This window comes from Vulpes lagopus, chromosome 3, assembly GCF_018345385.1.
Source record: "Vulpes lagopus strain Blue_001 chromosome 3, ASM1834538v1, whole genome shotgun sequence".
In the NCBI taxonomy this organism is placed as follows: Eukaryota; Metazoa; Chordata; class Mammalia; order Carnivora; family Canidae; genus Vulpes; species Vulpes lagopus.
In genome coordinates, this window is record NC_054826.1 from 15,070,811 (window position 1) to 15,080,235 (window position 9,425).

The window sequence follows — 9,425 nt, forward strand, 5'->3', positions numbered from 1 at the left end:
AAATAGCTAAGAGGGCTCTGGACAGCTGTGCATCTGAGTAGGGCAAGAAGTTGAGACCTGAGGAGTCAAGGTGCTTTATTTTTATTATATTTTAATTTCTAAAATTTCCATTTGTCACTCCTGCCTACCCCACTCCTAATCTCCATAGGCAACCATTTCATGTATTTAATATATATCTTTTGGTTGGTATGTATTCTTATAAAATGTGTGTTGTTTGGAGTGGATGCATTTTTAAGTTATATAAATGTGTCCTTTCTTTTTTGCTCCGAGCCATGGTTTTGAGACCCATTCAGATTGCTGTAAGTACATCTCTTCCAGGCTTCCAGCTGCTGCGGCCTGGCAGTCAGTGTGCCTGAGCATGGCAGTGCCTAAGGGGGTCAGTGACAAGGGCATTTGGAGCTTGGTAGGGAGGAGTTGCTGGGTCTCAAACCCATCCCTATGTGTGGAGGGCACAGAGAGATGGGAGGAAGGCAGGCTGCTCTGGATTGCCAGGTGGCAGCTTTCATAAGCAGAGGAACGTCCAAGGCTTGTCTTGGGCAGCCACAGGACAAGTAGGTCTCTACATCTACCCACTAGAATTGCAAAACTTTCAGAGGCCTTATATAGGTTAACTGGATTCTTTCTTAGAGTTTCCATCTCTCAGGTATACTATCCAGATGGTTTCAACAATACTCTCTCAAGGCAGCGTCTTTAGAACAGCTCTCAGTGTGGGAAAGATGAGCAGAACATATATTTCAAGGACAAAGGAGGGGGTGAGGAGCTTCTAATCGCCTGGGTCCAGCTCTCAGGGCCACAAGTGGTCTAGTCCTCTCCATGACCCCCTGCAACAGTGGTGGGGGACGAGTGACACCACATAAGTGTGTTGTGCCCAAGATTGTGAATCTGAGAAACCACCAAGGAGCCGACACGATGCAAACACACAAGGGTTTATTTACAAGCTCGAGCTTGGGTCCAAGTATACCCGACACAGCGGAGCAGGGACTTGGACCCCAAGGTGGGTTTCAGCTTAGTTTTAAGGACTGGTCTAGGGGACCTCCAGAAGGGCTGGAGCAATTCCTCTAGTTCTGTTTACATTTTGATATGGGGCCTTCTAGGCGTTAAGCTGCAAGCTGTTTTCTTCCTGTAACTGAAGTAAGGTAAAGTTCAGCTCTTATTCACAGGGGCCTGGGATGGCTGCACTTGTGCTAACGCTGAACTTAAAGTGGAATGGCCTTAATTTTCTCGGCCTCCACAAGTGCACATTTTGCATCACCCTGCAGGGAGGACAACTGGCTTGGTCATACCCTCCCCCAACATCTAGGAAACAACTTTACCTCAAAAGCCCAGAGGAAGTGAGGGCCCCAGAGAAGCACAGAGAGTGTTTAAAATTCAATGTAAATTGTCCCCTTTTGTGTGGGCTCCCAGCTCCCAGGCCATTCTGCCCTGGGGGCTCTCGGAAGTGACTAAGAGTTGGCCAACTGCCATGGAAAAGAGCATGTCCCTGGGGCACCCAATCTGTGCCATTGGAACCGAAGTGAGAAAATGTTGAATTCCTGAAGTTGGGTGTATGTTCTTCAGCTCCACTGGGCTGTGATCAGTTTGGTACTTGTGAACACTGTAGGCTGCAAGCTTAAGATTTAAGACTCAAAGTTTTTTTAGGGTTGTAAGCTTAGAGATTGTTATGGTGAGAGGCACCCAACAACATCAGAGGCTGCCTTGGGTGGGAAAGCCAAACACCGCATTCCCACTAACTTCAAATTGAGAAGTTTACCTTCTTTATTTAAAAGGGAAAATAGGGGCTCCCCCCTGGGTGACTCAGCCAGTTAAGCGACTGACTCTTGGTTTCAGCTCAGGTTATCATCTTAGGGTCTTGAGATCGAGCCCCACCTCTGGCTCCCTGCTCAGTAGGGAGTCTGTGGGAGATTCTCTCTCTCTCTTTCTCTCCCTCTTCCTCTGCCCCTCCCCTGACTCATGCATGAACGTGTGTGTGCACATTCTCTCTCTCAAATAAATAAATCTTTAAAAACATAATTAAAGGGAAAACATTTATTCTGGTTACCTTAATATGGGATACGTTCTTTTGTGGAAACAGACTCAAATTTAGAAAAGCGTAAGGATGAAAGTAAAAACTGCAACAGATCAGACAGTTATATATTAGTAGAGATTCTTCCAAAAATCCTTTATTACATGTGTACACCTGTGTATACATACACCATTCCATAATCTGCATAGTCCATAATACAGCTTTTTATGCAAAAAATATAGATCTGAGTCACGATTCCTAATTCTTTCACAATATTCCACTAATCTGTTTTATTTAATTGTGGAAAATTCTTTGGCCATTAATGGTCTGGTGTTTCTTTTCCTGCTGTTATTTCAATTACACATATATTACACTTTTCGAAATTGTTGGACAGGTCTCGGAGGTTCTGTGATGTGCCCCCTCCCCCCCACTCTTTTTTTCTCGCTGCATTTTAATCCAGCAAGTTTCTATTACTTATCTTTGAGTTCATGAATTCTTTCCTCAGCCAGGTCCAGTCTGCCCATGAGCCCATCCGAGACATTCTTCATTTCTGTTACGATGCTTTCGATTCCTAACATTTCCTTTTGATTCTTTCTTAGAGCTTCCTTCTCTCTGCTTACATGATCCATTTGATATTATGTAATGTCTGCGTTTTCCATAAGAGCCCTTAACATATTAATCATAGTTACTTTTTTTTTTGTTTTTGACTTGGCCATAGGATCTTCTTTTTTTTTTTTTAATAATAGATTTATTTTTTATTGGTGTTCAATTTACCAACATACAGAATAACACCCAGTGCTCATCCCGTTAAATTGTCTAATAATTCCAAAATTTGTGCTATATGAGTCTGGCTCTAATACTTTGTCTCTACAGGCTATTTTTTTTTTCTATCAGTTTAGCATCCTTTGCAACTTTTTGATGGAAGCTGCGCATGCTGCACTGGGTAATAGGACCTCTGGTGAATAAGTCTTTAGTGTGAGGTTTTATGCTAATCTGGTTAGAAGTTGGGATGTGTTTCGTGTTTGCTGTAGCTGTAGGTGCCAGAAGATTCACATACTTGTAGAGTCCTTGATTTTTGTATTCCCTGTTGTCTTGGGCTTCCCTTAAGAGCTCCTTAAATGGAGTTAGGATCTGGCAGTTTTTTGTAATTCATTGTTATTATATAGGAGCCCTAAAATCTTACGATTAGATCTGTCATTAGTGGGCCTATGTCTCTGGACTGTGTCCTTCATACGCGTTTCTCCAGTAGCATATATATGTCTCCTACTGTCTGCTTTCCTCCCTGGCCTTAGTTTTCCCAATCTATTTCCTTGAAACCTTGACTTTCTTCTTTTTTTCTCTCTCTCTTGGGTGAGGTAGGAAGCAGAGAAGGGGCTGGAGTGGGAGAAATGCCCTTCACATAGCAGACATAGAACTCTGATCAAGTCATTTCCCCCAGAGAATAGACCTTGTTAATGTGAAGCCTCTGAACATATTTCACAATGATTATTCTTCTCCTTTCCCAGCCAGAGCAATGAAGCTATGACAGCCTTAGCGATATTCATACTGTAGGTATGACTCATAACACTTTGGGGTCCTCCTATGACTCTGGCAACCGGGGAGCTTCTCATTTTCATGCTAGTCCACACTCAGTCTCCAGCAATTTGTCCAAATTACCGTTTAAGTGTTTCTACCAGTTATGACCTCCGTGGCTCTTGCTCCAGGTAAAGAAAGTCTAGGCTGTGACTTGCAGAATTTGCCCGTGTCCCTAGATTTCACCGTGACAAGTCATTCTGCAACTTCACTTCCCTGATGGGTTCAAGAAAAGTAATTCATTTTCCATTTGTCTAGCTTCCTATAAGGATGGCAGTGACAACTTCTAAGCTCTTTACATGTTGAAGAAGTTGGAAGTTTCCCTATATCTCACTTAGTAAGTCCCTATTGACAGACAACTGTATTTACTGCATCACCCTAGGGCATAGAATTTTGTGCTCTAAACCAGCTGTTTTTTCCCCCTTTGGATAAATGCTTGAAGAGGGGTTCCTAGGTCAGAATTTATGTACATTTAAAATGCACTCCACTAAGAAGCCGTCAACGAATATTGCAAAAGACTGTTTCCTAAGATGGTGGGTCTTTTGACCACTGTGTAAGTACAGTGATACCCACCGAATCTGAAAGCTGGCTGAGGGACAAGCTTAAATTGCCTCAGATAGATCTTCGTCCTCCGTCTTAAGAGTCACTTGAATTTGCAATCCAAGATCTGACCCTAGATTTGCAGGCAAAATTACTATTAAACAGATGTTATTTCTGAGTTATTAGGGACTTAAAGAGACATCTGCTTTGGGTCTTTTTCTTCTCTTTCTTTCACACAGATTAGGTATAATTTTCTCCATTATATACAGGACTGGAAAAGATGAGAAAGGATCCCAGTTCACATGACTGGTAAATAGAAGGGGCAGGATGTCAATTAAGAGGCTTGCCGTCTCTATTTCTCAGATAATGAATTACTTTGAAGCTTGAGAATATATTTTATCAGTTAGGATAATATTGGAGACTCTCCTCGAAAAAGATAATTGATAATTATGGAAACAATGGGGAAACCATGGGGAAGTAATGGGGAAAATTATTAACTTGACAAATTCTGTTGTCAAGTTAATAATTATAGGGTTTTTTTTGTGTGTGTGGGTACATAGGTTTGCTAATGACTTATCAGTTAAGTCTGAGTGAACTTTGCTCTTTGATCCTAGTACTTCTGCTAATGACAGAGCAAGGTCCATAAGAATTACTGAGGATAAATAACAACTTTTCCAAAGCGATCCTTTCTCTTTCCTAACTTGCTTAGGAATCCTGGAGTTGAATGAAACGGAAAATTTTGGAAGGATTTCAGATAAAACCCAAGTTACTAAAAAACTCATATTTCAGGTATCCCACAGTGAATAGATTATGAAGAAGGACAGAGAGGATGTTCAGAATGAAGTAAAGAAATGGCAGATGTGTTAAAGGAAATAACTGCCTGGAGATGTGTTCAGATACCATAACCCTTAGAGTTTCATGCAGCACTGGTTTTCTTGAAAAATGGTGCAGAGTCAACGTCCTTTAATTTATTTATTAGGATGAACTCTTTGGATTAGGCTCATTTGGAATTATTAGACTTAATATTTTTAAAAAGTCAGTCTGGAGACCTGGACACACAATGGTTATCTCAGGCTCCTGGACTAGAGTGTGATGCCCAGGGAGACAGAGAGCACATCCCTAATGCTTCCTGTATCCTGGTACAGTGTCTGGTACACAACACTCATCAAGTGCTGTTTAGTAATGGGTATGGTCCGAAGACTGATAGATAATTGAGGAAGATTTGTGTTTAAAAGGAAGGTCTTGGGGCTCCTGGGTGACCCAGTCAGTGAACAACCAACTTTTGATTTTGGCTCAGGTCATGATCTCAGGGTCCTCAGGTGGAACCCAGACTTGGGCTCCATGCTCAGCGGGGAGTTTGTTTCTCTCTGTCTCCTTCTGCTTCTCTCTAAATTAATTCTCTGTAATGACTTATATATTAGCCAAATAAAAGGGGAAAGCCACATTTTCATATCAGTAGATGGAGAAAAAAATTATTATCAGTAGATGTAGAGCTTTTAACACCAATTCAAAATATGAAATTAGTAGCAAATTAGGGATAGAAAGGAATTTCCTTAATATATGTAAAAGTATCTGTAAAATATACACAGGAAACCCTATAATTAATGGTGAACTTTTGGTAAAATTCTCTTTAAAGTCAGGAAAAAGAATGTTCACTTCCTTCAACATTGTACTGGAAATCCAACTCCAAGAAATAGATCAAGAAGCTGTAAGAGGTATAAGGACTGAAAAAGAAGAAACAAGGGATCCCTGGGTGGCTCAGCGGCTTGGCACCTGCCTTTGTCCCAGGCGCGATCCTGGAGTCCCGGGATCAAGTCCCACCTCGGGCTCCTGGCATGGAGCCTGCTTCTCCCTCCTCCTGTGTCTCTGCCTCTCTCTCTATGTCTATCATGAATAAATAAATAAATCTTTAAAAAAAAGGAAAAGAAGAAACAAAGTTGTTACATTCTGATGATATCATTGTAAAAAATGAAAAATCCAAGAAAACCTACAAATTACAAGTTCAATGAGGCTTCAGGATTGAGAATCAGTATTTAAAGTTAATGATTTCTATATATAAGCAACAACTTCTCAGAATAAAATAGTAAAAAAATACTGCTTAGAATAGCAACAAAAATTTTACGGTGCCTAGGAATGAAACTCCAAAAACACAAGCAGATATTTATGAAGGATAACATAAAGCTTTACTAAAGATCATAGTGAATGAAGTGGTAAACCATGTTCACGATCAGGACACAGTATTATACAGCTCTAACGTCTTCCAGAATTAACGCATAAATTCAATTAACGAAATCTAATTCCCAGCATACGTTTTTTTTTTTTTTGAAATTTGATAGGTCTATCTCAAAATTCACACGATAAATAAGTGGCAAGAATGGCCTGAGTAATTCTGAAGAAGAGGTGGAAGTATAGGAATTAATTTACCAGATAACAAGACTGGATAAAGCTGGGGTAATAGAACAGGGACCATCGGGGCAAGGATAGATCAACCAACTGCTGGGCTGGAATAGACGTCCGATGTCGGACTCAGACTTATGTAGAAAGTTGGCAGATGACAAAGATGACATAAAAGATAAGCAGGTAGGGGATCCCTGGGTGGCTCAGTGGTTTAGCACCTGCCTTCGGCTCAGGGCTTGATCCTGGAGACTCGGGATCAAATCCCACATCAGGCTCCCTGAATGGAGCCTGCTTCTCCCTCTGCCTGTGTCTCTGCCTCTCTCTCTGTCTCTGTCTCAAATAAATAAATAAACAAATAAATAAATAAATAAATCTTTTTTAAAAAAGATAAGCAGGTGAAGGATGAGTTATTCAGATGCAGGACAAATTAATTAGGACAATGAAAGTTAAAACAGCCATAATGTATAATTTAATGGTCATCAAATTATCACATATCTGACAATCTCAAGTAATGATTAAGGAAGGAATCATCTCCTACACAGCTGACAGGGATATTTATGGGTACAACTGCTTCGGAGAATAGTTATGTTCCATATAACGCAACAGTTACAACCCCTAGACGTATATCCTAGAGAAAATACGGCAAATTCTTAAAAAGTGAAGATTGCATAAAATGTTTCTTGCAGAGTCATTGGTAATAGTGGAAATGGAAAGTTGATTAACATAGGGATTAACAAATAAATTGTATATATGTATGCAACTATACACAGATACATCCATTAAGGTAGAGCTATTTGGCTTTCAAAAACCCAATGCTGAATGAAAAAAAAAATGGAGGTACATAATGATATATGTTATTATCTATGTAAAATTCATAGGCACTCAGGATAATGATATATATTTTTTATGGGTGCATACATATGAGGTAAATGCTTTTTTAACATAGCCAGAAAAGATACACAACTAGTTGTCACTGGAAAGGGAGGTAGCGAATTTGGTTATTGAGAGATGTATACTACTACATCTGTGATGTTTCCCCTTTTTTTTTTTTAAGGTCAGGAACAGAATAAAATGTTAATATTTGTGAAATTTGGGTGTGGGCAAATGAGTCTTTGTTATATCACCCTCAATAATTTCCAAGTGTGTATGAACTATCTTATATAATAAATACAATACACTAAGTGGGAGATCAAATCACAGCTGAAATTTTTTTTTAAGATTTTATTTATTTATTCATGAGAGACACAGAAAGAGAAAGGCAGAGACACAGGCAGAGGGAGAAGCAGGCTCCTTGCAGGGAGCCCCATGTGGGACTGGGTCCCTGGACTCCAGGACTCCGGGACCACGCCCTGAGCCAAAGGCAGACGCTCAACTGCTGAGCCACCCAGGTGTCCCACACAACTGAAGTTTTAAGTGAAGAAACAGGATAATTCTAGGCAGGAAGAAGGGAACATAAGAAAATGTGGATTTTTTTGGCACTGAGATTTGTGGTTTAAGCTTCACGCTTCACTTGGGAAAGTCGGTTGTCTATCAGATTTGGGAACTCTCCTTTTGATTGTTTTTGGTTGTTCCCAGAAGTCCCAAGGAACTTTTGGGTGCTTCCAAGCATGTTTGCATTTTTTAGCCTCAGGTCTGGCACATGGATAAAGACTGGGGGGCTTGAGGGCTGTGGAAAGGAAGATAGAGTACTGACCTGAGTTGGAAGCAAGATGTCAGTTTTGATTTAGATTTAGCAAAAAATTAATTAATTAATTAATTAATTAATTAAAATAAAATACAGAGAAGGTGTTGAAAGACAATCACAAAAGGGCATGCCTGAAATAAATGCCTTTGAAGAGTATTCTCAGACAAATATTTCAGCATGTGACTATGTATTTTGTTTCCAGAAGGGCTTTGCATGACATCTTCCCCTTCATTTATTCATTCATTCATTTATTTATTTTTGGAGAGAGAGAAGGGGCAGAGGGAAGAGGAATTTCCAGCCGACTCTCTAGAACCCTCAGATCCCTAGGCTGGATCTGAGGACCCTGAGATCTTGACCTGAGCTGAATTCAGGAGTTGAGACCCTTCACCGACTGAGCCACCCAGGGACCTCTTCTACTTCTTAAAAATAAGAAAAAAGAAAAAAAAAGTCCTAATAAAGTATGTGGAAGCAAAGGAAAACTTCCCGAAGTTGTATTGTCATAAAATACATGTTTCACATGTATATAAAAAGACCCTACAAAGCCATTGCTCAGGAAGTAATTTATTGCTTCACTTTAAGCACTGTCACCATTGCAAAAGCAGTTGCTCTGAAGAAAGATAGAAAAACACCATAAGTTTACATAGTACAGTAACAATAGCAATATCGATCATGTTAAGTAGAACTACTGGCCAGTGTCGTTTAAGCTCACTTTGTAATTTTTAATAATTTATGGAGTGAATGTGTGTCACCTTAAAGTAGCTGTGACATTTACGAATTCTTTCAAACACATTCATAAATACAGTAATAAAAATTCCTGAGCCCCCTTCTCTTATCTCAGTGTTCACCAACCTACATCCATGTGGTGTTTTATTTGGTGTCTTTTAGCCTTAAAAAAAATTTTTTTTTATCACGTTCATAAAAATATCTGTGTTTCAAGTCTGGTTGTCAGCCTAAGTTTTCATGTGCACCTGATCATAATAAAAGAAAAATGCTTGACACTTGTGCGGGCAGCAGAAGTCGAGGGGTGAAGTGGGGAAGGTGGGAGAGGCTGTAGATAAAAGAATTCCATTGTAGGTGTCGAGATCTCCAAAGTAGAATATGCTTTTCCAACACTGAGAATGGGTTCAGTCTCCCCTGTGTGGTCTGGAGGGACTCTTAGAGGTAAATGCAGCAGGAATCTGCTTCCCTGGGCAGTGGGGTCCCTTTTGGGGCCTCATCAATACCCCTATT